The sequence below is a fragment of the Elephas maximus genome, chromosome 3 (assembly GCF_024166365.1).
Source record: "Elephas maximus indicus isolate mEleMax1 chromosome 3, mEleMax1 primary haplotype, whole genome shotgun sequence".
Lineage (NCBI taxonomy): Eukaryota > Metazoa > Chordata > Mammalia > Proboscidea > Elephantidae > Elephas > Elephas maximus.
Window position 1 is genome coordinate 160,710,349 of NC_064821.1, and position 23,453 is coordinate 160,733,801.

Consider the following 23,453-nt stretch of genomic DNA (forward strand, 5'->3'; position numbering starts at 1 on the left):
CACCATCCTCCTACTTACTCTCCCCCTAATGAGTCAGTGCACTCCCTCCTTCCAGTCTCTCCTTTTGTGACAATTTTGCCAGTTTCTAGCCCTCTCTGCCCTCCTATCTCCCCTCCAGACAGGAGATACCAACACAGTCTCAAGTGTCCACCTGATACAAGTAGCTCATTCTTCGTCAGCATCTCTCTCCAACCCATTGTCCAGTCCCTTCCATGTTAATGACCCTTTTATAGGGTCGCTATGAGTTGGAATTGACTCGATGGCAGTGGGTTTTTTTTTTTTTTTTGCTTTTTTCATGTATGATGTCTTTGCTGTCATCCCACAACTTGTCTGTTCTTTTGTCATTAGTGTTCAATGCTTCAAATCATTTCTTTTTTTTCAATTTTACTTTAGATGAAGGTTTACAGAGCAAACTAGCTTCTCATTAAACAATTAATATACATATTGTTTTGTGTCACTGGTTGCCAACCCCACAACATGTCAATACTCTCCCCTTTTGACAATAGGTCCCCCATTACCAGCTTTCCTTTTCATGTCCTTGCTCTTGGGCTGGTGTGTCGGTTTAGTCTCGTTTCGTTTTATGGGCCTGTCCAATCTTTGGCTGAAGGGTGAACCTCAGGAGTGGCTTCATTGCCAAGCTAAAAAGGTGTTCAGAGGCCATAGTCTTAGGGTTTCTGCAGGTTCTCTCAGACCAGTAAGTCTGGTCTTTTATTTATTCATTTTTTTGTGGGTTAGAATTTTGTTCTACTTTTTTATCCAGCCCTGTCCAGGAGCCTCTATTGTGATCCCTGTCAGAGCACTCAGTGGTGGTAGCTGCGCACCATCTTGTTGTACTGGACTCAGTCTTGTGGGCTGTGATAGTTGTGGCCCTTCAGTTCTTTGGACTCATCTTTCACTTGTGTCTTTGGTTTTCTTCACTCTCCCTTGCTCCAGATGGGGTGAGACCAAGTGCAGTATATTAGATGGCTGCTCTCAAAATTTTAAGACCCCAGATGCTACTCACCAAAGTAGAATGTAGAACATTTTCTTTGTAAACTATGTTATGCCAATTGAGGTAGATGTTCCCCGAGACTATGGCCCCCACAGCCCTCAGCTCAAGTAGTTTGATCCCTAAGGGAGTTTGGATGTGTCTATGGAGCTTACTTGGCCTTGCCTTGGACAAGTTGTGCCAGCTTCCCCAGTACTGTGTACTGTCTTACCCTTCATCAAAAGTTACCACTTATCTGTTGTCTATTTAGTGTTTTTCCCTCTGCACTTCTCCCCTCCCTCCTAACCAACAAAGATTGTTTCTTTTTGTGTAAACCTTTTCATGAGTTTTTACAGTAGTGGTCTCATACGATATTTGTCTTTTTGTGACTGAGTTATTTCACTCAGCATAATGCCCTCCAAATTCATCCATGTTGTGAGATGCTTCACAGATTCATTGTTTTTCATTGTTGCATAGAATTCCATTGTGTGTATGTGCCATAGCTTGTTTATCAGTTCATCTGTTGATTGGCACCTAGGTTGTTTCCATCTTTTTGCTATTATGAACAATGCTGAAATGAACATGAATGTGCATATGTCTACTCGTGTGACAGCTCTTATTTCTCTACAGTATATTCCTAGGAGTAGGATTGCTGGATCATATGGTATTACTTTTTCTAGCTTTCTGAGGAAGCCCTGTATTGTTTTCCAAAATGGTTGTACCATTTTGCATTCCCACTAGCAGTGCATAAGAGTTCCAATCTCCCCACAGCCTCTCCAACTTTCGTTACTTTTATTTGTGCCAATAATGTCGGGGTGAGATGGTATCTCATTGTGATTTTGATTTGCATTTCTCTAATGGCTAGTGATCACAAGCATTTCCTCATGTGTCTGTCAGTCTTTTGTATGTCTTCTTTGGTGAAGTGTCTGTTCATATCTTTTGCTCATTTTTTAGTTGGATTATTTGGCTTTTTGTTGTAGAGGTATTGAATTTTCCTGTAGATTTCAGAGATTAGACGTTTGTCAGATTTGCCGTAGCCAAATGCCATTTCCCAGTTTGTAGATGCTATTTTCACTCTTTTGTTGAAGTCTTTTGATAAGCATAAGTGTTTAATTTTTAGAAGATCCCAGCTATCTAGCTTATCTTCTGGAGTGTGTGTTGTTGGTTGTGGTTTGTGTCCTGTTAATGCCATGTATTAGGGCTCTAGTATTGATCCTATTTTTTCTTCTATGACCTTTATAGTTTTTGGTTTTATATTTAGGTCTTTGACCCACTTTGAATTACTTTTTGTGTCTGGTGTGAGGTATGGGCCCTGTTTAACTTTTTTGCAGATGGACAACCAGTTTTGCCAACACCATTTCTTAAAAAGACTGTCTTTCCCACATCTAATGGACTTTGGGTTTTTGTCAAAGATCAGATGATAGTAGGTGAATGGATTTACATCTGGATTCTCAATTCTGCTACATTGGTTGATGTATCTGTCATTATACCAGTACCAGGCTGTTTTGACTACTGTAGCTATATAACAGGTTCTGAGATCAGGCAGAGCAAATCCTCCTACTTTATTATTCTTCAATAGTGCTTTACTTCTCTAGGGATTTTTCCCTTTCTATTTTTTTTTTATATAAAGTTAGTGATTAGTTTTTCCATCTCTTTAAAGAATGCTGTTGGTATTCGGATTAGGATCGATTGTATTTGTTTTGGGTGGAATTGATATTTTCACAATGTTATGTCTACCTATCCATGAGCATGGAAAGTTTTTCCATTTATGCAGGTCTCTTTTGTTTTCTTGCAGTAGTGTTTTGTAGTTTTCTATGTATAGGTCTTTTACATCACTGGCTAGATTTATTCCTAAGTATTATATTTTTTTAGGGGCTATTTTTTTTTTTTTTTTTATTATATATGGTATTGTTTTCCTGATTTACTTTTCATAGCTCTGTTTATTGGTGCATAGGAATCCAACTGATGTTTCTATGGTTATCTTGTATCCTGCTGTTCTGCCGAATCTTTCTATTCCAGTAATTTTCTTGTGGGGTCTTTTGGGTTTTCTATGTATAGTATCATATCATCTGCAAATAGGGACAGTTTTACTTCTTTCTTACTAATTTGGATGCCCTTTAGTTCTTTTTCTTGCATTATTGCTCTAGCTAGGACTTCCAGCACAATATTAAATAGGAGTGGTGATAAAGGGCATCCTCATTTTGTTCCTGTTCTCAAGGAGGAACGTTTTCAGCCTCTCTCCATTAAGAATGATGTTAGCTGTTGGTTTTGTATGGGTGCCTTTGATTATGTTGGGGAATTTCCCTTCTGTACCTATTTTATTGAGAGTTTTATCAGGAATGTGCGTTGGGCTTTGTCGAATGTCTTTTCTGTGTTGATTCAGATAATCATCTGATTTATTTCTTTTGTTTTATTTATGTGGTGGATTACGTTGATTGATTTTCTAATGTTGAAGCATCCTTGCATACCTGGTATGAGTTCCACTTTGTTGTAGTGTAGTATTTTTTTTGACATGATGTTGAATTCTCTTCACTAGAATTTTGTTGAGAATTTTTGCATCTATATTCATGAGAGATATTGGTCTGTAATTTTCTTTTTTGTGGTGTCTTTGCCTGGTTTTGGTATCAGGGCTATGCTGGATTCATAGAATGAATTCAGAAGTATCCCTTCCTTTTTTATGTTCTGAAATGGTTTGAGTAATATTGATGTCAGTTCTTCTCTGAATGTTTGGTAGAATTCTCCAGAGAAGCCATCTGGGCCAGGGTTTTTTCTGGGGGGGAGGGGCGGGGGGACTTTTTTTTTTCCTTACCTTTTCAATCTCTTCTCCTGTTATGGGTCTGTTCAGATTTTCAACTTCAGTTTGTGTTAGTTTGGGTTGGTAGTGTGTTTCTGGAAATTTTCTTCTTCTAGGTTTTTGAATTTGTTGGAGTATGGTTTTTCATAATACTCTGTTATGATCCTTTTTATTTCAGTTTGGTCTGTTGTAATGTCCCCCATTTCATTTCTTATTTGGGTTATTTGCATCCTGTCCTGTTTTTCTTTCGTCAGGTTGGCCTATGGTTTGTCAATTTTGTTAATCCTTTCAAAGAAACAATTTCTGGTTCTGTTGATTCTTTCTATTGTTTTTCTGTTCTCTATTTCATTTATTTCTGCTCTGATCTTTATTATTTCTTTTCTTCTGGTGGCTGTGGGCTTCTTTTGCTGTTCTCTATTTGTTTGAGTTGTGTAGCTAATGTTTTGATTTTGTCCTTTTCTTCTTTTTTGATGTGTGAATCTGTTGCTATAAATTGGCCACTGATCACTGCCTTTGTTTTGTTCCAAAGGTTTTGGTACGATGTGCTCTCATTCTTGTTTGGTTCTAGGAATTTTTTGATTCCATCTTTGGCTTTATTCAGTTTTCATGTATTTGATTTTTTTCCCTTGCCCTTCCTGTTATTAATTTCTACCTTCATGGTGTTTTTTTTTTTTTTTTTCCCCTTGCTCTTTCTGTTGCTAATTTCTACTTTGACAGTGTTATGGTTAGAGAAGATACTTTGTATTATCTCGATGTTTTGGATTTTGTTGAGGGTTGCTTTGTGGCCTAAGATGTGGACTATTCTGGAGAAAGCCCCATGTGCACTGAAAAAGAATGTGTACTTTGCAGCTGTTGGGTGGAGTGTTCTAAGTATGTCTATGAGGTCAAGTGTGGTCTTAGACATTCTATATCTTTGTTGAGTTTCTTTCAAGATGTTCTGTCCTTTATAGAGAGTGGTGTGTTGAAGTTTCCTACTATTATTGTGGAACCGTCAATTTCTCTTTTCAGTGCTATTAGAGTTTTTTTTTTTTAATTGAACTTTAGAACTTTAGATAAAGGTTTACAGAACAAACTAGTTTCTCATCAAACAGTTAGTACACACATTGTTGTATGACATTGGTTAACAACCCCATGACATGTCAACATTCTCCCTTCTCAACCCTCAGTTCCCTATTACCAGCTTTTCTGCTCCTTCCTGCCTTCTGGCAGGTGGACCCCTTTAATCTTGTTTTGTTCCATGGGCCTGTTCAATCTTTGGCTGAAGGGTGAACCTCAGGAGTGACCTCATTAGTGAGCTGAAAGGGTGTCTGGGGGCCATAGTCTCAGTGTTTCTCCAGTCTCTGTCAGGCCAGCAAGCCTGGTCTTTCTTTTTGAATTAGAAGTTTGTTCCACATTTTTCTCCAGCTCTGTATGGGACCCTGTACTGTGATCCCTGTCAGAGCAGTCAATAGTGGTAGCCGGGCACCTTGTACTTGTACTGGACTGAGTCTAGTGAAGGCCGTGGTAGATGTGATCCATTAGTCCTTTGGACTAATCTTCCCCTTTTGTCTCCAGTTTTCTTCATTATTCTTTGCTCCCGAAGGAGTGAGACCAGGAGTATCCTAGATGGCCATTCACAGGCTTTTAAGACCCTAGATGCTACTCACCAAAGTAGAATGTAGAACACTTTCTTTATAAATTCTGTTATGCCAGTTGAGCTAGATGTTTCCTGAGACCATGGTTCCCCCAGCCCTCAGTCCAGCAATTCAGTGCCTCAGGGAGTTTGGAGGTGTCTATAGAGCTACCATGGCTTTGCCTTGTACAGGTTGTGCTGGCTTCCCCAGTATTGTGTATTGTCTTACCCTTCACCAAAGTTACCTCTTATCTTTTTTCTATAAAGCTTTTTTCCATCCCCACCGTTGCCCTCCCTGGTAACCATCAAATATTGTTTCTTTTTGTATGTAAACCTTTTCATGAGTTTTTACAGTAGTGGTCTCATATTCCTTTTGTTTGTGGATTTCTTTTTTGTTTCTTTTGTTTTTGCAGATTTTGTTTTTATTGAGACGTTATGTTTTTCTTCTTTATTCTGATGAGTAGGATTGTTAACTTTCTTCGTGGTTACCTAGAAATTTACCCTTATCTTCCTAGGTTTAATCCAGTCTATATTACTTGGTATTGCCTTGCCTTTCTCTCTCTTAGGAAGTTCTATACCTATACTGTTTCTTCCCTCTTTTATTGTTCTGACGTTGTTGTCATTTACAGATTAACCTCTCTGGTTACCTATTGCAAGTGTTTTGGTTTTGGATAGTCGTTGATAGTTCATTTCCTAGGTTAGTATCTGGCTGGTACAACCTTGCATTCTAGATGCTGGCTGTGATCTGATGTTGTTTGTTCTTAGACTGAAGGACTCCCTTTAATAATTCTTGTAAATTTGGTTTGGTTTTTACATATTCTCTTCATTTCTGTTTGTCTGGAAATGATCTAATTTTACCATCATATTTGAATGAAAGTTTTGCAGGGTATATTATTCTTGGATGGCAATTTTTTTCTTTCAAGGTTTTGTATATGTCATCTCATTGCCTTCTTGCCTGCATGGTTTCTACTGAATAATTAGAGCTTAGTCTTATTGTTTCTCCTCTGCATGTGACTTTTTGTTTTTCTCCAGCTGCTTGCAGTATTTTTTCTTTGTCTTATTTTTAGCGAGTGTGATTATGCTATGCCTTGGTGTTTTTCTTTTGGGGTCTATCCTATATGGGGTTCTTTGAGCTTCCTGGATGGACAACTTTTCATCACTCATGATATTAGGGAAGTTTTCTGTCAGCAATTCTTCAATGACCCTTTCTGTGTTTTCCGTTTTCTCTCCCTGTTCTGGAACTCTGATCACTAGCAAATTTTTCTTTTGACTGTATCCCACATAATTCTCAGGGTTTCATTTTTCTTCATTCTTTTTTCTGATTTTTCCTCAGAGTTGTATCCAAGTGTTTGTCTTCAATTTCACTGATTCTGTCTCCCATTGTTTCAAACCTGCACCTCATTCCTTCTATGATACTGTCTGTTTCTGAAATCTTGTTTATCTTTTGGATTTCTAGTTGTTTTTGTATCATTTCTAGTTGTGAATTTATTTTGGCATTTTGTTCCTGTATTACTTTCCTGAATTGTTCCATTTTTTTTGTATGTGTTTTCCATGAATTTGCCTTTTCCAAAAATTTGTCTATTTTTTCCTCATTTTTGTCTGCTTTTAGCTTCAACTATTGGATTGCTCTGAATATTAGAGTTTTGAATTCCCTGTCAGGTAGTTCTAGTGCCTTTTCTTCTACTGGAAGGTCATCTGGTGTTTTATTTTGGATGCCTACTGGACCCATCCTGTTCCGTTTTTTAATATGCTTTGAAATTGTCTGCTGTCTTCAGGACATTCAGTAGTTATTTTCTTCATTTCTTTCTTGTAGATTTGTTTGTTTCATCCTGCTTTTTTGTTTTATTTGGTTATGTCTGAGCAGATGGGTTGTGCATTCTTTTTTTTAGTCATGATACTTTTCACCTCCTTGTCCAATGGGCAGGGCCAGTCATTCAGCTATAGTGCAGCTAGACAGGTCCAGCTGAAGGGAAACGGCTGGGGTGGGTTGTTTGTGGCACATACTAGGTCAACAGAGCGGGCCAAGAATCAGTACTGGGCAGGTTCCAGTAGGCCTTGCCTGTGCTGCTTAGGGGTGTGATGTTCACTGCACGGTATAGGTAGGCAGGAAAGAGGGGGAAGTTGTGATGTGTGGACCAAATAAGAGCATGGGAAAGAGGAGAGAGAGGAGAGAAAAAGAGGAGCCAAAAGCAAATAAGCAAGGAAAGAAAAAAAAAAGCATGCTGAGGGGGCTTGCCTTTGGAGTGGGGAGATAAGAAACAGAGAAATGGAGAAAAACAAAATGGGAAAAAGAAAGAAAAAAAACTAGATAAAAATTTGGAAAAAAAAAAAAAAAGAAAGAAAAGCCCTCAGGTGTTCTGGAGTTTCATTGGTGGGCCTACTAAGACCAGGGAAGTGGGTTCCCAGTTGTGCAGTATAGCCTGACTAGATGGCATATAGATGTCACAGAGCACCAGGTATTCAGGAGACAGGAAAAGAAGATAAATGTAGAGAGACAAGAACTGAGAAATGAATACAGACAGAAAGGGAAAAAGAGAGAGAAAAGAAAAAATAAAGAATGAAGAAAAATAGAGATGACCTCAGGGATCCCACCTACACAGCTGAAGAGGTTGGGGAAGTGGCTCCCAAGCTGTGCAGTGCAGACTGGCTACAAGGGGCTCCCAAGCTGAAAAAAGAAAAAGAAAACAAACAAAACAAAGCAAAACAAGGAAAAAAAAAGCCCCAGGGATCCCACCAGTGTGGTGTTGCTGGCTGGTGGAGTGGTTCCCCAGCCAACCGTGGCTTCACAGCCTTTCAAGAAGAAGCAAAGATAGCACAAAGAGTCATGTGTTCCAGAGAAGGAGGGGTAGGTGGTAGGAGGCACAGAAGAAACCAAAAGAGACGGAAAGAACCAACACCAGCTCAGGGGCCTGGCCAGTGTGGGCAGGGTGAATCCAAGCAGCCTGAGGCAAAAGCAGTTGCCTCCCGGCCAAGAGACTGCAGCTAGTGGGAAGCAGAGGAGGCCTAAGGGGGCAGAAGAAGACCGGGGTGGGGTTAGGAAAGCATATATTCCTTGTTACCGGGTGCTCTGTCTCCTGCTGGGAACTTCGTGAAGCTGCTTTTCCATACTGCCTGTTCGCTGACCTCTGACTTTGGGTGGGAGTGGCAAATCCAGGAGACCCAGATGCTGCACCTCCAGGCTGGGTGCTCTGTCTCTTGCTGGGAGTTCAGTGAAGCTGCTTTCCCGTGCTCCCTGTCTGTTCATCCCCGACTGGAGTCCAAGATGGTGGATCCATGCTGCGTTAGCTGATGCGGCCCTTTGCAAGTATCTCTCCTTGCTCTCTGACCTTTGTCAGTTTCTTATTACATTTGATTGTTGGCTGAGTTCTCTATCTCTTCATTTGGCACTTCAGGTTCCAGGAATGATGTTTGTCTCTGTTTTACTTAGTTTTTCGGGTCTTTGCTGTGGAGGGACAGTGTGGTGCCTCTGTCTATGGTGCCATGTTTGCTGAAGTCCCCTGAAGTTTTGTTTTATGTGTTTTGGTTTGGAACCCTGTCATTGGGTGCATAAATATATATCATGAGTATGTCTTCATGATGGATCGTCTCTTTAATCATTCTTTGTCCTTTGTAGTGGATTTTGTTTTAAAGCCTAATTTTTCTGTGATTAGTATTGGCACTCATGCTTTTTTTTTTTTTAATTGTACTTTAGATGAAGGTTTACAGAACAGACTAGCTTCTCATTAAACAGTACACATATTGTTTTATTACATTGGTTAACAACCCCACAACATGTAACACTCTCCTTTCTTGACCTTGGGTTCCCTATTATCAGCTTTCCTGTCCCCTCCTGCCTTCTAGTCCTTGCCTCTGGGCTGTTGTGTGCCTTTAGTCTCATTTTGTTTTATGGTCCTATCTAATCTTTGGCTGAAGGGTTAACCTCAGAAGTGACTTCATTACTGAGCTAAAAGTGTGTCCGGGGGTCATACTTTCATGATTTCTCCAGTCTCTGTCAGGCCAGTAAGTCTGGTCTTTTTTTGTGAGTTAGAATTTTGGTCTACATTTTTCTCCAGCTCTGTCTGGGACCCTCTATTGTGATCCCTGTCTTTTTTGTTAGCTGTTTACTTGACATATTTTTTCCCACCCTTTGATTTTTAACAAATTTATGCCTTTGTTTCTAAGATGTTTCTCTTGTAGGCAGCATATTGATGGGCCCTGTTTTTTAATCCATACTGTCACTCTCTGTCTCTTTATGGGTGCATTTATGCCATTTATGTTCAGTGTGATTATCGATAAAAAAGATAGGTGTGAGTTTATTGCTGTCACTTAGTAGTGCTTTTCTTTTTTTGTGGTGCTGATGCTTTCTTTGTTCTTACTCTTCTGTGCTGAATTCCTTTTGTTTGTGGGTTTTTTTTTTTTTCATTTTTGTAGATTTTGTGTTTACTCAGACTTTATGCTTTTCTTCTTTATTTTGATGAGTAAGTTTGTTAAATTTCTTTGTGGTTATCTTGAAATTTACCTTCCTAAGTTTGAACTAGTTTTTTATTACTTGGTATCACTTTGACTTCCTCTCCATTTGAAGATTCTATATCTACATCGTGTAGTCCCTCTTATTGTTCTGAGGTTGCTGTGAATTACAGATTAACCTCTCTGGTTCCCTGTTGTAAATTTTTTAGGTTTGTTTTATCTTTGGGAGTTTATTACCTAGGTTCTATCTGGCTGATGCAGCCTTGTGTCCTAGATTCAGGCTGTTGTCTTTTGTTGTTGATTCTCTAACATAAGGACTCCTTTTAATATTTCTTGTAAATTTGGTTTGGTTTTTACATATTCCCTTAATTTCTGTTTATCTGGAAATGTCCTAATCATGCCATCGTATTCAAACAAGCATTTGGCAGGACATTTTATTATTCTTATTTCGTAGTTTTTTTCTTTCAAGGTTTTATGTATGTCATCCCATTGCTTTCTTGCCTGTATGATTTCTGCCAAGTAATCAGAGCTTAGTCTTATTGTTTTCCCTTTGTATGTGACTTTTTGTTTTTCTCGAGCTGCTTTCCAGATTCTTTGTCTTTGGTTTTAGTGAGTGAGATTATAATATACCTTGGTGATTTTATTGGGTCTATCCTATATTGGGGTATGTTTAACTTCTTAGATGGTCAGATTTTCGCCTTTCTTGATATTAGGGAATTTTTCCGTCAGCAATTCTCCAGTGATCCTCTCTGTTTTCTGTTTTCTCTCCCTGTTCTGGAATTCCGATTCTTGCAAATTTTTGCTTTTGATTGTATTCCACATAATTCTAAGGTTTCTTCATTTTTCTTTTCTCTGATTTTCCTTTAAAGTGGTATCCGAAGATTTGTCTACAATTTTGCTGATTCCTTTGTTTCACACTTGCTCCTCAAACCTTCTGTGACACTGTCCATTTCTGAAATCTTGTTGTTTATCTTTTGTATTTTTTTAAAAAAAATTGTTCATTGTACTTTAAGTGAAAGTTTACAAATCAAGTCAGTCTCTCACACAAAAATCCATATACACGTTGCTACATTTTTTTTTTTTACATACCCCCAGTTGCTCTCCCCCTAATGAGACAGCCCGCTCCCTCCCTCCACTCTCTCTTCATGTCCATTTCACCAGCTTCTAATCCCCTCTACCCTCTCATCTCCCCTCCAGGAAAGAGATACCAACATAGTCTCAAGTGTCCATCTGAGCCAAGAAGCTCACTCCTCACCAGCATCCCTCTCCAACCCATTGTCCAGTCCAATCCATGTCTGAAGAGTTGGCTTTGGGAATGGTTCCTGTCCTGGGCCAATAGAAGGTCTGGGGGCCATGGCCACTGGGGTCCCTCTAGTCTCAGTCAGACAATTAAGTCTGGTCTTTTTATGGGAATTTGGTGTCTGCATCCCACTGCTCTCCTGCTCCCTCAGGGGTTCTATTTTGTGTTCCCTGTCAGGGCAGTCATTGGTTGTAGCCGGGCACCATCTAGTTCTTCAGGTGTCAGGCTGATGCAGTCTCTGGTTTATGTGGACTTTTCTGGCTCTTGGGCTCGTAATTACCTTATGTCCTTGTTGTTCTTCATTCTCCTTTGCTCCAGGTGGGTTGAGAACAATTGATGCATTTTAGATGGCCGTGTGCTAACATTTAAGACCCCAGACGCCTCTCACCAAGGTGGGATGCAGAATGCTTTCTTAATAGATTTTATTATGCCAAATGACTTAGATGTCCCCTGAAACCATGGTCCCCAAACCCCCGCCCCTGCTATCCTGGCCTTTGAAGCATTCAGTTTATTCAGGAAACAGCTTTTGGTTTAGTACAATTGTGCTGACCTCCCCTGTATTGTGTATGGTCTTTCCCATCACTTAAAGTAGTTCTTATCTACAATCTAATTAGTGAATACCCCACTCCCACTCTCCCTCCCCCGCCCTGTAACCATCAAAGAATATTTTCTTCTCTCTTTAAACTATTTCTTGAGTTCTTATAATAGTGGTCTTATACAATATTTGTCCTTTTGCAACTGACTAATTTCACTCAGCATAATGCCTTCCAGGTTCCTCCATGTTATGAAATATTTCACAGATTCATGCCTGTTGTAGTATTCCATTGTGTGAATATACCATAATTTATTTATCCATTCATCCATTGATGGGCATCTTGATTTCTTCCATCTTTTTGCTATTGTAAACAGTGCTGCAGTGAACATGGGTGTGCATATATCTGTTCGTGTAAAGTGTCTTATTTCTCTAGGATGTATTCCAAGGGTTGGATTGCTGGATCGTATGGTGGTTCTATTTCTAGCTTTTTAAGGAAGCCCTAAATTGATTTCCAAAGTGGTTGTACCATTTGACATTCCTACCAGCAGTGTATAAGTGTTCCAATCTCTCCATAGCGCTCCAACATTTATTATTTTGTGTTTTTTGGATTAATGCCAGCCTTGTTGGAGTGAGAAGAAATCTCTTTGTAGTTTTGATTTGCATTTCTCTAATGGCTAATGATCGTGAGCGTTTCCTCATGTATCTGTTAGCTACCTGAATGTCTTCTTTAGTGAAGTGTCTGTTCATGTATTTTTGCCCATTTTTAAATTGGGTTATTTGTCTTTTTGTAGTTAAGTTTTTGCAGTATCATGTAGATTTTAGAGATCAGGTGTTGATTGGAAATGTCATAGCTAAAAACTTTTTCCCAGTCTGAAGGTAATCTTTTTATCTTTTGGTGAAGTCTTTGGAGGAGCATAGGTGTTTGATTTTTAGGAGCTCCCAGTTATCTAGTTTTTCTTCCCCATTGTTAATAACATTCTGTACATTGTTTATGCCATGTATGAGGGCTCCTAACATTGTCCCTATTTTTTCTTCCATGATCTTTATCATTTTAGATTTTATATTTAGGTCTTCGATCCATTTTGAGCTAGTTTTTGTGCATGGAGTGAGGTATGTGTGTTATTTCTGTTTTTTTTTGCAGTTGGATATCCCGTTATGCCAGCACCATTTGTTAAAAAGACTGTCTTTTCCCCATTTAACTGTTTTGGGGCCTTTGTCAAATATCAACTGCTCATATGTGGATGGATTTATGTCTGGATTTTCAATTCTGTTCCATTGGTCTATGTATCTGTTGTTGTACCAGCAACAGGCTGTTTTGATTACTGTGGCGGTATAGTAGGTTTTCTAATCAGTTAGAGTAAGGCCTCCTACTTTGTTCTTCTTTTTCAGTAATGCTTTACTTATCTGGGGCCTCTTTCCCTTTCATATGAAGTTCGTGATTAGTTTCTCATCTCATTAAAGAATGTTGTTGGGATTTGGATCGGAATTGCATTAAATGTATAGATTGCTTTTGGTAGAATAGTCATTTTTATAATGTTAAGTCTTCCTATCCATGAGCAAGGTATGTTTTTCCACTTATGTAGGTTTCTTGCAGAAGTGTATTGTAGTTTTCTTTGTATAAGTCTTTTACATCTCTGGTGAGATTTATTCCTAAGTATTTTAACTTCTTGGGGGCTACTGTAAATGGTATTGATTTGTTGATTTCTTCTTTGATGTTCTTTTTGTTGATGTAGAGGAATCCAACTAATTTTTGTATGTTTATCTTGTATTCCGATACTCTGCTGAACTCTTCTATTAGTTTCAGTAGTTTTCATGAGGATTCATTAAGGTTTTCTGTGTATAAGATCATGTCATCTGCAAATAGAGATAATTTTACTTTTTCCTTACCAATCTGGATGCCCTTTATTTCTTTATCTAGCCTAATTGCTCTGGCTGGGACCTCCAGCACAATGTCGAATAAGATCGGTGTTAAAGGGCATCGTTGTCTGGCTCCCAATCTCAGGGAGAATGTTTTCAGGCTCTCTCCATTTAGGATGGTGTTGGCTTTGCATAAATGCCCTTTATTATGTTGAGGAATTTTGCTTCTATTCCTATTTTGCTGAGAATTTTTATCATGAATGGGTGCTGAACTTTGTCAAATGCCTCTTCTGCATCAATTGATAAAATCATGTGATTCTTTTGTTTTATTTAAGTGATAAAAAAAAAGTGATGGATTACATTAATTGTTTTTCTAATGTTTAACCATGCCTGCATACCTGGTATGAGTCCCACTTGGTCATGGTGAATTATTTTTTTGACATGTTGTTGAATTCTATTGTCTAGCATTTTGTTGAGGATTTTTGCATCTATGTTCATGAGGAATATAGGTCTGTAATTTTCTTTTTTTTGTGGTGTCTTTACCTGGTTTTGGTATCAGGGATATGGTGGCTTCATAAAATGAGTTTGAGAGTATTCCGTCCTTTTCTATGCTCTGAAATACTTTTAGCAGTGGAGCTGTTCACGCTTCTCTGAAAGTTTGGGAGAACTCTGCAGTGAAGCCATCTGGGCCAGGGCTTTTTTATTGTTGTTGTTGGGAGTCTTTTGATTACCTTTTCAATATCTTCTTTTGTTATGGGTCTATTTAGTTGTTCTACCTCTGTTCGTGTTACTTTAGGTAGGTGGTGTGTTTCTAGGAATTCATCCATTTCTTCTAGGTTTTCAAATTTGTTAGAGTACAATTTTTCATAGTAATCTGATATGATTATTTTAATTTCAGTTGGGTCTGCAGTAATATCACCCATCTCATTTCTTATTGAGGTTATTTGCTTCCTGTCCTGTTTTTCTTTTGTCTTTTTGTCCAGTGTTTTATCAATTTTGTTGATTTTTTCAAATAACCAGCTTTTGGTCTTGTTAATTCTTTCAATTGTTTTTCTGTTTTCTATTTCATTTAGCTCTGCTCTAATTTTTATTATTTGTTTTCTTCTGGTGCCTGAGGCTTTCTTTTGTTGCTGTCTTTCTATTTGTTCAAGTCGTAGGGATAATTCTTTGATTTTGGCCCTTCTTTTTGGATATGTGCATTTATTGATATAAATTGACCTCTGAGCACTGCTTTCACTGTGTCCCAAAAGTTCTGATATGAAGTGCTTTCATTCTCATTGGATTCTATGAATTTCTTTATTCCATCCTTAATGTCTTCTATAATCCAGTCTTTTTTGAGCAGGGTATTTTTTAGTTTCCAAGTGTTTGATTTCTTTTCCCTGCTTTCTCTGTCATTGATTTCCACTTTTATGGCCTTATTGTTAGAGAAGTTGCTTTGTAATATTTCAATGTTTCAGATTCTGCTAAGGCTTGCTTTATGACCTAATATGTGGTGTATTCTAGAGAATGTTCCATGTCCACTAGAAAAGAAAGTATACTTGGTTACTGTTGGGTGGAGTGTTCTGTATGTGTCTATGAGGTGAAGTTGGTTGATTGTGGAGATTAGATCTTCCGTGTCTTTATTGAGCTTCTTTCTGGATGTCCTGTCCTTCATCGAAAGTGGTGTGTTTGAAGTCTCCTACTATTATTGTGGAGCTGTCTATCTCTCTTTTCAATGCTGATAGAGTTTGTTTATGTATCTTGCAGCCCTGTCATTAAAAAAAAAAAAAAAAATTTTTTTTTTTTAGGTGCATAAATATTTAATATGGTTATATCTTCTTGGTATATTGTCTCTTTAATCATTATATAGTGTCCTTCCTTATCCTTTCTGATGGATTTAACTTTGAAGTCTATTTTGTCAGAAATTAATATTGCCACTCCTACTCTTTTTTGATTATAGTTTGCTTGATATATTTTTTCTATCCTTTGAGTTTTAGTTTGTGTCTCTAAGTCTAAGGTGTGTCTCTTGTAGGCAGCATATGGACGGATCATATTTTTTAATCCATTCTGCCACTCTCTGTCTCTTTATTGGTGCATTTAGTCCATTTACATTCAGTGTGATTATAGGTAGGTATGAATTTAGTGCTGTCATTTTGATGTCTTTTTGTGTGTTATTGACAGTTTCTTTTTCCCACTTAATCTTATGTGCTGAGTAGATTATCTTTATGTATTGCCTTTTCCTCATATTTGTTGTTGATTTTGTTTCTGCTGAGTGTCAATTTTTTTCTTGTATTTTATTTTGATGAGTAGGATAGTTTGTCTCCTTTGTGGTTACCTTATTATTTACCCCTATTTTTCTAAATTTAAAACTAACTTTTATTTCTTTGTATCGCCGTATCTTGTTCTCCATATGGAATATCTGTGATTACGTTTCTTAGTCCCACTTTATTGCTTTAATGTTGTCTTCGTTTTTGTAATAACATTGCTGTTACCTTGTTTTGAGCTTTTTTTTTTTTTAAATCTTGGTTTGTTTTTTTGATTTCCCTGTCTGGGTTGACTTCTGATTGCTCTGCCTAGTGTTCTTGTCTTGGGTTGGTACCTGATATTCTTGATTTTCTAGCCAAAGAACTTTTCCCTGCTTTCTCTGTCATTGATTTCCACTTTTATGGCCTTATGGTTAGAGAAGTTGCTTTAGTATTTCTTGTAGTTTTGGTTTGGTTTTTGCGAATTCCCTAAACTTCTGTTTATCTGGAAATGTCCTAATTTCACCTTCGTATTTAAGAGACAGTTTTTCTGGACATATTATTCTTGGCTGACAATTTTTTTCCTTCAATTTTTTTAAACAAGCCATCCCATTACCTTCTTGCCTACATGGTTTCTGCTGATTAGTCTGAGCTTACTCTTATTTTCTCTCCTTTGTATGTGACTTTTTGTTTCTCCTTAGCTGCTCTTAAAATTCTCTCTTTATCTTTGGTTTTGGCAAGTTTAATTATAAGATGTCTCAGTGACTTTCTTTTAAGATCTACCTTATGTGGAGTTCAGCGAGCATCTTGGACAGATATCTTCTCATCTTTCACGATATCATGGAAGTTTTCTGCCAAAAAATCTTCAACTATTCTCTCTGTATTTTCTGTTATCCTTCCCTGTTCTGGTACTCCAATCACTCGTAGGTTATTTCTCTTGATAGAGTCCCACATGATTCTTGTTTCTTCATTTTTTAAAATACTTATATCTGATTTTTCTTCAAATATTTTAGTGCCAAGTGATGTATCTTCAAGTTCAGAAATTCTGGCTTCTACTTGCTCAATTCTGCTCCTCTGACTTTCTATTGAGTTGTCTACTTCTGTAATTTTATTGTAATCTTCTGAATTTCTGATTGCTGTCTGTCTATGGATTTTTCCAGCTTATTAAATTTTTCATTATGTTCCTGAATAACCTTTCCAGTTTCTTCAGTTGCTTTATCTGTGTGTTCCTTGGCTTGTTCTGCATATTACCTCATTTCCTTCCTGAGGTCTTGGAAGATTCTGTATATTAATCTTTTGTATTCTGCCTCTGGTAATGCCAGGAATGCACTTTCATGTAGAAGATTCCTGGATTCTTTGTTTTGAGAGCTTGTTGAGGTGATCATGATCTGTTTCTTTATGTGACTTGAGATTGACTGTTGTCTCTGAGCCATCAATAAGTTATTGTATTAGTTTATGCTTGCTTACTGTGTCATAGCTTCTTGCTTTGTTTTGTTTTGCTATGCCCATATGGGTGACTTGAGCGAGGTAGCTTTATTACTTTCACCTTTGGAGCTCTGGTGTCCTCTCCCCAGATGGCTGTAGTTATTATCAGGTATATCAGTCTGGGAGTTCATTCACTTTTCTTGTATGAATTTAGCTCACGTGTCCGGGTAACTGATCATGAAGTGTGTGGCAGAGGCTCTGTCCTACAGTCTTAGAGTGGCAGGGGTGATTGGTGTATATACTGGTATCTGATTGCAGCAGGGGGTCACGCTCTGAACAAGGCGGGGGCTGAGTACTGACCCCCAAGGGTCTCTTAGGAAAGCGTGTCCCTGTTCCCTACAGTGTACAGGTGGGTGGGTTCTGCAGAGGGACCATGGGCACCAAATGTTTTTGGTTGTAAGGACTGGGTGGTACCAGTTATCCTTGGTCTCCTGTCACAGGTGGCTGGGTTACATGAGTGGATCCACCAGTCCTTAGGTCCTTGATGTGGGTAGGTGAGGACCCTGTTTAATAAGCAAAGCAATGTCAAACATCAAACACCCACCTCTCCCCCACACAGCTGAAATAGTTGGAATCAGACAAGAAGGCCCTATTCTCATGAAATAGGCCCACACAGGTCCATGCTAGGGGAAAGGTGCTCAAAGTCCCCTGACCGTTTATGTCTGGGCAGAAGATGCTTCTGTCCTGAGCTCCCCTGGTTAGTGGAGCTGGCAAATTATCTTTTCCCCCAGTTGCAAATTTTTTCCTTCTCCAAGGCCAGGAGGATGGCTCTAGGCACTTGACAGTGCCTATCTCAGGCCCAGGGAATTCAGCCGCTGAAGCTGGCTTGGGAGGGGTGCACGGTAAAATATATGCAAATAATTAGCTTTTGCCAAGAGCTCTGTTCTTCTCTTGTTCCAGAGGTGTGAGTAGGGTGTGTGGCTGGCTGCTTCTTTCTGAGGAAACTGCTGCTGAACGCTAGTACAAGCCTGCTGCTGCTGCTCCAAGAATGGTGCCTGAGGGCTCCCCACGATTCAAGTCTGGTAGCTCCTCTCCACTTCTGAGCTGCCTCTTCTGCCCTCTGCCCCTCAGTTCATTTCCTAAGCTTTCCTTTGATGTTCAGAGCTCCTAGCTTGTCATAAATATACTCGTTTCATTTTTTTTTTGGGTCTTTGTTGTAAATAGGGCTTGCCAGAGGCTTTTGTCTCTTCCACCATCTTGGCTCCACCTCTCTTTTGGATTTCTAGTTGCTTTTCTAGTATGATTTCTCATCGTGTGTTTATTTTGACTTTTTGTTCCTGTATTATTTTCCTGAATTTTTCCTTTTTCTCTGTGTTTTCTATGATTTTGTCTGCATTTTCCGTGATTTTATCTATTTTTTCCTCAGTTTTGTCTGTTTTTTCCATTGTCTCTTGGATAACACTGAACATCAGAGTTTTGAATTCCCTATCAGGTAGGTCCAGTGCCTGTTCTTCAATTGGAAGTTCATCTGATGTTTTATTTTGGGCACCTATTGGGACTATCCTGTCCTATTTTTTAAAATATATTTTAATATTGTTTTCTGTCTTTGGAACATTCAGTAATTATTTTCTTCCTTTATTGATTGTAGATTCGTTCATTTCTTCCTACTTTTTTGTTTTATTTGATTGTATCTCAGGTGGGTTGGGTGTTCTTTGTTGTTTGCTTGCCTGTGGGTATGACACTTCTCACCATCCTGCCCAATGTGCAAGGCCAGTTAGTTATGGTGCAGCAGGACACGTGCAGTGGAGGGGAAGGAGCAGAGATGGGTCTTTTGTGGCATATACTGATGCCAACAGGGTGGGGCCAGGGGGCAGTTCAGGGCACAGTCTGGTGGTTCATGCCTGTGCTGCTCAGGGGTTCAGCATTCAGCATGTGGTGTATATAGGCAGGAGGGAGTGTGAGGATGTGATGTGCAGATGTAAGTGGGTGTGGAGAGGAAAAGAAAGATGAGAGAAAAACAGAAGCCAATAAAACAAAACAAAAAGATGCTGTGGGAGCATGTCATTGGAATGGTGCAGACCAGAGGAAGCCAGTGCTGGTGGCTTTCTACCTGGGCAGTGTTGCACAGCCCATCTAGAAGAGGCCAAATTGGCATAAGTGGCTAGGAGGGTTGGAGAAAGGAAAGGAAGGAAGGTAGAGAGAGAGAGACGAAATCAAGAAAAAGAAAAAAAAACCTTAAGGGAGCCCACTGGTGTGGCAACACGGATGATGGAATTGGCTCCTCAGCTGAGTAGAACTGCACAGCCCATCAAGAAAGAGCGGAGATGGCACATGGTGACAGGCGTTAGGGAGAATGGAAAGGAAGAAAGGTAGAGAGTGACAAGAAACAGAGAAAAGAGAAAAAAATTTCTGAGGGAGACCACTGGCTTGGTGGCATGGACCAGGGAAGTGGTTCCCTAGCCAAGTGGTACTGCTCAGCTTGTCAAGAAAGAGCAGCATTGGCAGATGGTCCCAGGTGTTTGTGAGAAACGAAAGGAAGGAGGTGAGAGAGAAGAAATCAAAAGATGCCAAAAAAGCAGCAACAACAACAACAAAAAATGGCACTGAAGAAGCTGGCCGGTGGGGGTGGGGGGAGTTCAAGCAGCAAGGAGCCAGTGTCTCCCTGGCTAAAGGGCCTCAGGCCACCAGAAATTAGTGGAGACTGCACATGGGGAAGAAAGTTGGGGAGTGGGAAAGCATGTATCCCTGGTTACCTGGTGCTCTGTCTCCTGCTGGAAGCTCTGTTAAGCTACTTTCCCATACTCACTGTCTACCATTCTTGGTGGCTAAGGGGTCCAAGATGGCAGATCCATGCCATGTTAGCTGATAGAGGACTTCCACTCCGTAGCTTTCTTCATTCTCTGTTCTCGTCATTTTCTTATTCCATTCAGTGCTTGGATGAGTTCTTTATCTCTTCATTTGGTACTTAAAAACCAAACCAAACCCGTTGCTGTAGAGTAGATTCCAACTTATAGCAACCCTATTTTTTTTTTTTTATAGGACACAGTAGAGCTGCGCTATAGAGTTTCCAAGGAGTATCTGGTGGATTCAAACTGCCGACCTTTTGGTTAGTAGCCGTAGCTCTTAACCACTATGCCACCAGGGTTTCATTTCACTTATGGTTCCAGAATTGATGTTTGTATCTGTTTTACTTGGTTTTTCAGGTCTTTGTTGCAGAGCAACAGCATGATGCTTCTGTCTATAGTGCCATGTTGTGCATCAAATCTATTCTTGAGATAGTCTCTAAATTCAGGTGGGATATACTCAAGGTGGTACTTTGGCTCTCATTGAGTTGTTTTAATTTTCTTCAGCTTCAACTTGACCTTTCATATGAGCAATTGATTGTCTGTCCCACAGTTGGCCCCTTTCCTTGTTGTGACTGAAGATACTGAGCTTCTCCATCATCTCTTTCCACAGATATAGTCAATTTGATTCCTGTGTATTCCATCTGGAGAGGTCCATGTGTATAGTCGCTCTCTTAGTCATCTAGTGCTGCAAAAACAGAGATACCACAAGTGGATGGCTTTAACAAAGAGAAATTTATTTTCTCATAGTCTAGTAGGCTACAAGTCCAAATTCAGGGCATCAATTCCAGGGGAAGGCTTTCTGTCTCTGTAGCTCTGGAGGAAGGCCCTTGTCGTCAACCTTTCCTTGGTCTGAGAGCATCTCAGTGCCGGTACCTCAGGGTTAAAGGATGAACGCTGCTCCTGGCACTACTTTCTTGGTGGTATGAGGTCCCCATGTCTCTCTGCTTGCTCCTCTCTTTTATAACTCAAAAGAGATTGGCTTAAGACACTACCTAATCTTGTAGACCTCATCCATATAACAGCTGCTAATCCATTTTATTACATCACAGTGGTAGGATTTACAACACATAGGGAAATCACATGAGAAAATAAAATGGTAGACAATCATACAATCATACAAGGGAATCATGATATAGCCAAGTCAAAAGATATTTTTGGGGGACACAATTCCATCTGGGACAGTCACTGTTTATGTTTTTGAAAGAAGGTATTTCAGTGAATAGGTCATTGGTCTTGCAAAATTCTATCATGTAATCTCCGACATCTTATCTATCATCAAGGGGTGGAGAGAGTAATGCCTTTTTTACACTGTTTCTAAGAATCTGGTAGTGCTTGTTGATTCAGTCACCAAAACATCAATTAATTTATATGGACCCAAATTTTAAGTCCCTTATTTTTAATTCCATCTCTTCCTAGATCAATAAATAAACATGGAGAGAGTAAGTTAAGAAGTTTTGGGATAATACAGCATTGTAAAGGACACCTGAAGTGAATGGAGTATCATCCAACTTTTCCCACTTGTCCAATCAACTGGATGATTTTCTTGACTCTCTTCTTTCTTTGAACTACAAAGACCCAATTTCTGAGGTGATGAGATCGAAAGTATGTCTACTCTTCTAGACTCTTGTTGGTTGTATTTTGTAGAGAAGGGAGCAGCCACTTGCCAGCAGCAATTTTTCATCGTTTCTTCTTGGCGTGCAGTTCTGAGGCCTGTAGAAAGCTGTGCGTGACCCAGGCCTTTCTATAAGTCAGCTAATGATTGCCCAATCTACCGGAGAAAATTGATTGTGTCAAAACTAATGAAAGGTTGTGGGCTGATCAATGTCTCACTGAAGTTAAGTTTCAAACAAAACTGCCCAAAGCTGGAATTAAATGTCAGGTACAATTTAGCACTGATGCCCTAGCACTGGTTTTGGAAAGGGAGCCTTGCAGCTCATTCTGCGTGTCAGATTAACTCCCCTATAGTGGTCTCCCCTGGCTAAGTGATCGGTGCCTGGCAAGCTGCCACACCACAAGTCTCTCGGTAATATCTCTGCAAAAGTGGGAACTTGGTGCTCAAGGCTGTTCTGGGGCCAAGCTTCCTGTCAGGGTTAGAAAGGAAATGTCTTGGGGAAGAAAAGAGAGAGGTGTTGGGTGTCAGGTCTGATTTAAATAAGGTCGTGACATTGAGTGGGGAGCCCTATGTGGTAGCTTTCTGGAAGGAATCCTGTCAGAAGCAGAGGAGGGCTGCGTTGTGCCATGTTGTGGCCAGGTTTTGTGTCCTCTGTGGTTTAGTTCTGCCTAACTTCTTGCACTAATACCCTGTAATGTTCTTCACATGCCTTCGAATTTTGTCAAAGAGCTAGTTTACTCTATGCCTTAGGTATCTAGTGCTGCTATAACAGAAATACCACAAGTGAATGGCTTTAACAAACATATACTTATCTTCTCACAGTTGAGAACCCTAGAAGTCTGAATTCAGAGTGCTGGCTCTAGGAGAATACTTTCTTTCTCTGTTGGCTCCGGAGGAAGGTCCTTGTCTCTTCAGCTTTTGCTTTCTGGTTCCTTAGAGATCTTCAAGAAGCTTGGCATCTCTCTTCCCCCATCTCTGCTTCTCTCACTTGCTTAATCTCTTTTATATCTCAAAAGAGATTGATTTAAGAACACCCTACCCTAATCCTGTCTCATTAACATAACAAAGAAAACTCACTCCCAAATGGAATTATAACAACAGGCACAGAGATTATTAGGATTTACAACACATGTTTTTGAGGGGCACAATTCAATCCATAACACTCTATAAAAGTTGTTTTCCCTGTACCTTTCTTTCTTTTTTCTCTTCCCTCCCTTCCTCATATATATTAAATCCTACCATCCTTCAATGCCCATATCAAATGCCCCTTCCTTCATTCATTTTCCCTTGATTCGTCTAGCTTTAAGGAATTTCTCCTCTCCTAAACTCTTATAAAGCATCTTTTATGCAATTTTAATTTCCATTTTGTATTATAGTTATTTACTTATGTGTTTTATCTTCCCTTTCAGGTCATAAATGATTTCAGAATAGGATCCAGGCTTGATTCACTACCCCTCCTCTAGTTTATCATAATATTTTAAATATTTCCAAGGTGTGTATCATATTTTTATAATGGGTTTATGATGCTGAATTTTAAAAAATTCCTTTATACTTCTTCAATAGGAATCAGAGTTCCAAGTTGCCCAGTTGAAAGAGTCTGACTTACTATTCTGACTAAGCTTTTTCTCCATATTCATGGCCAAGATCTAGTTTCTAAATGAAACACTTTGGTCTTTTCAATCACTCATGGATGGAATGAGACTATCCATAACCACAGAGCCTGTTTTAGAATCAATCTTGCATTTGTAATAAATCCACAACATATATTTCAGGTTCTTTTGGGGTCATGTCCAGTTTTCTGCAAACATATCAATGATGATACACACTGGTGGATGCA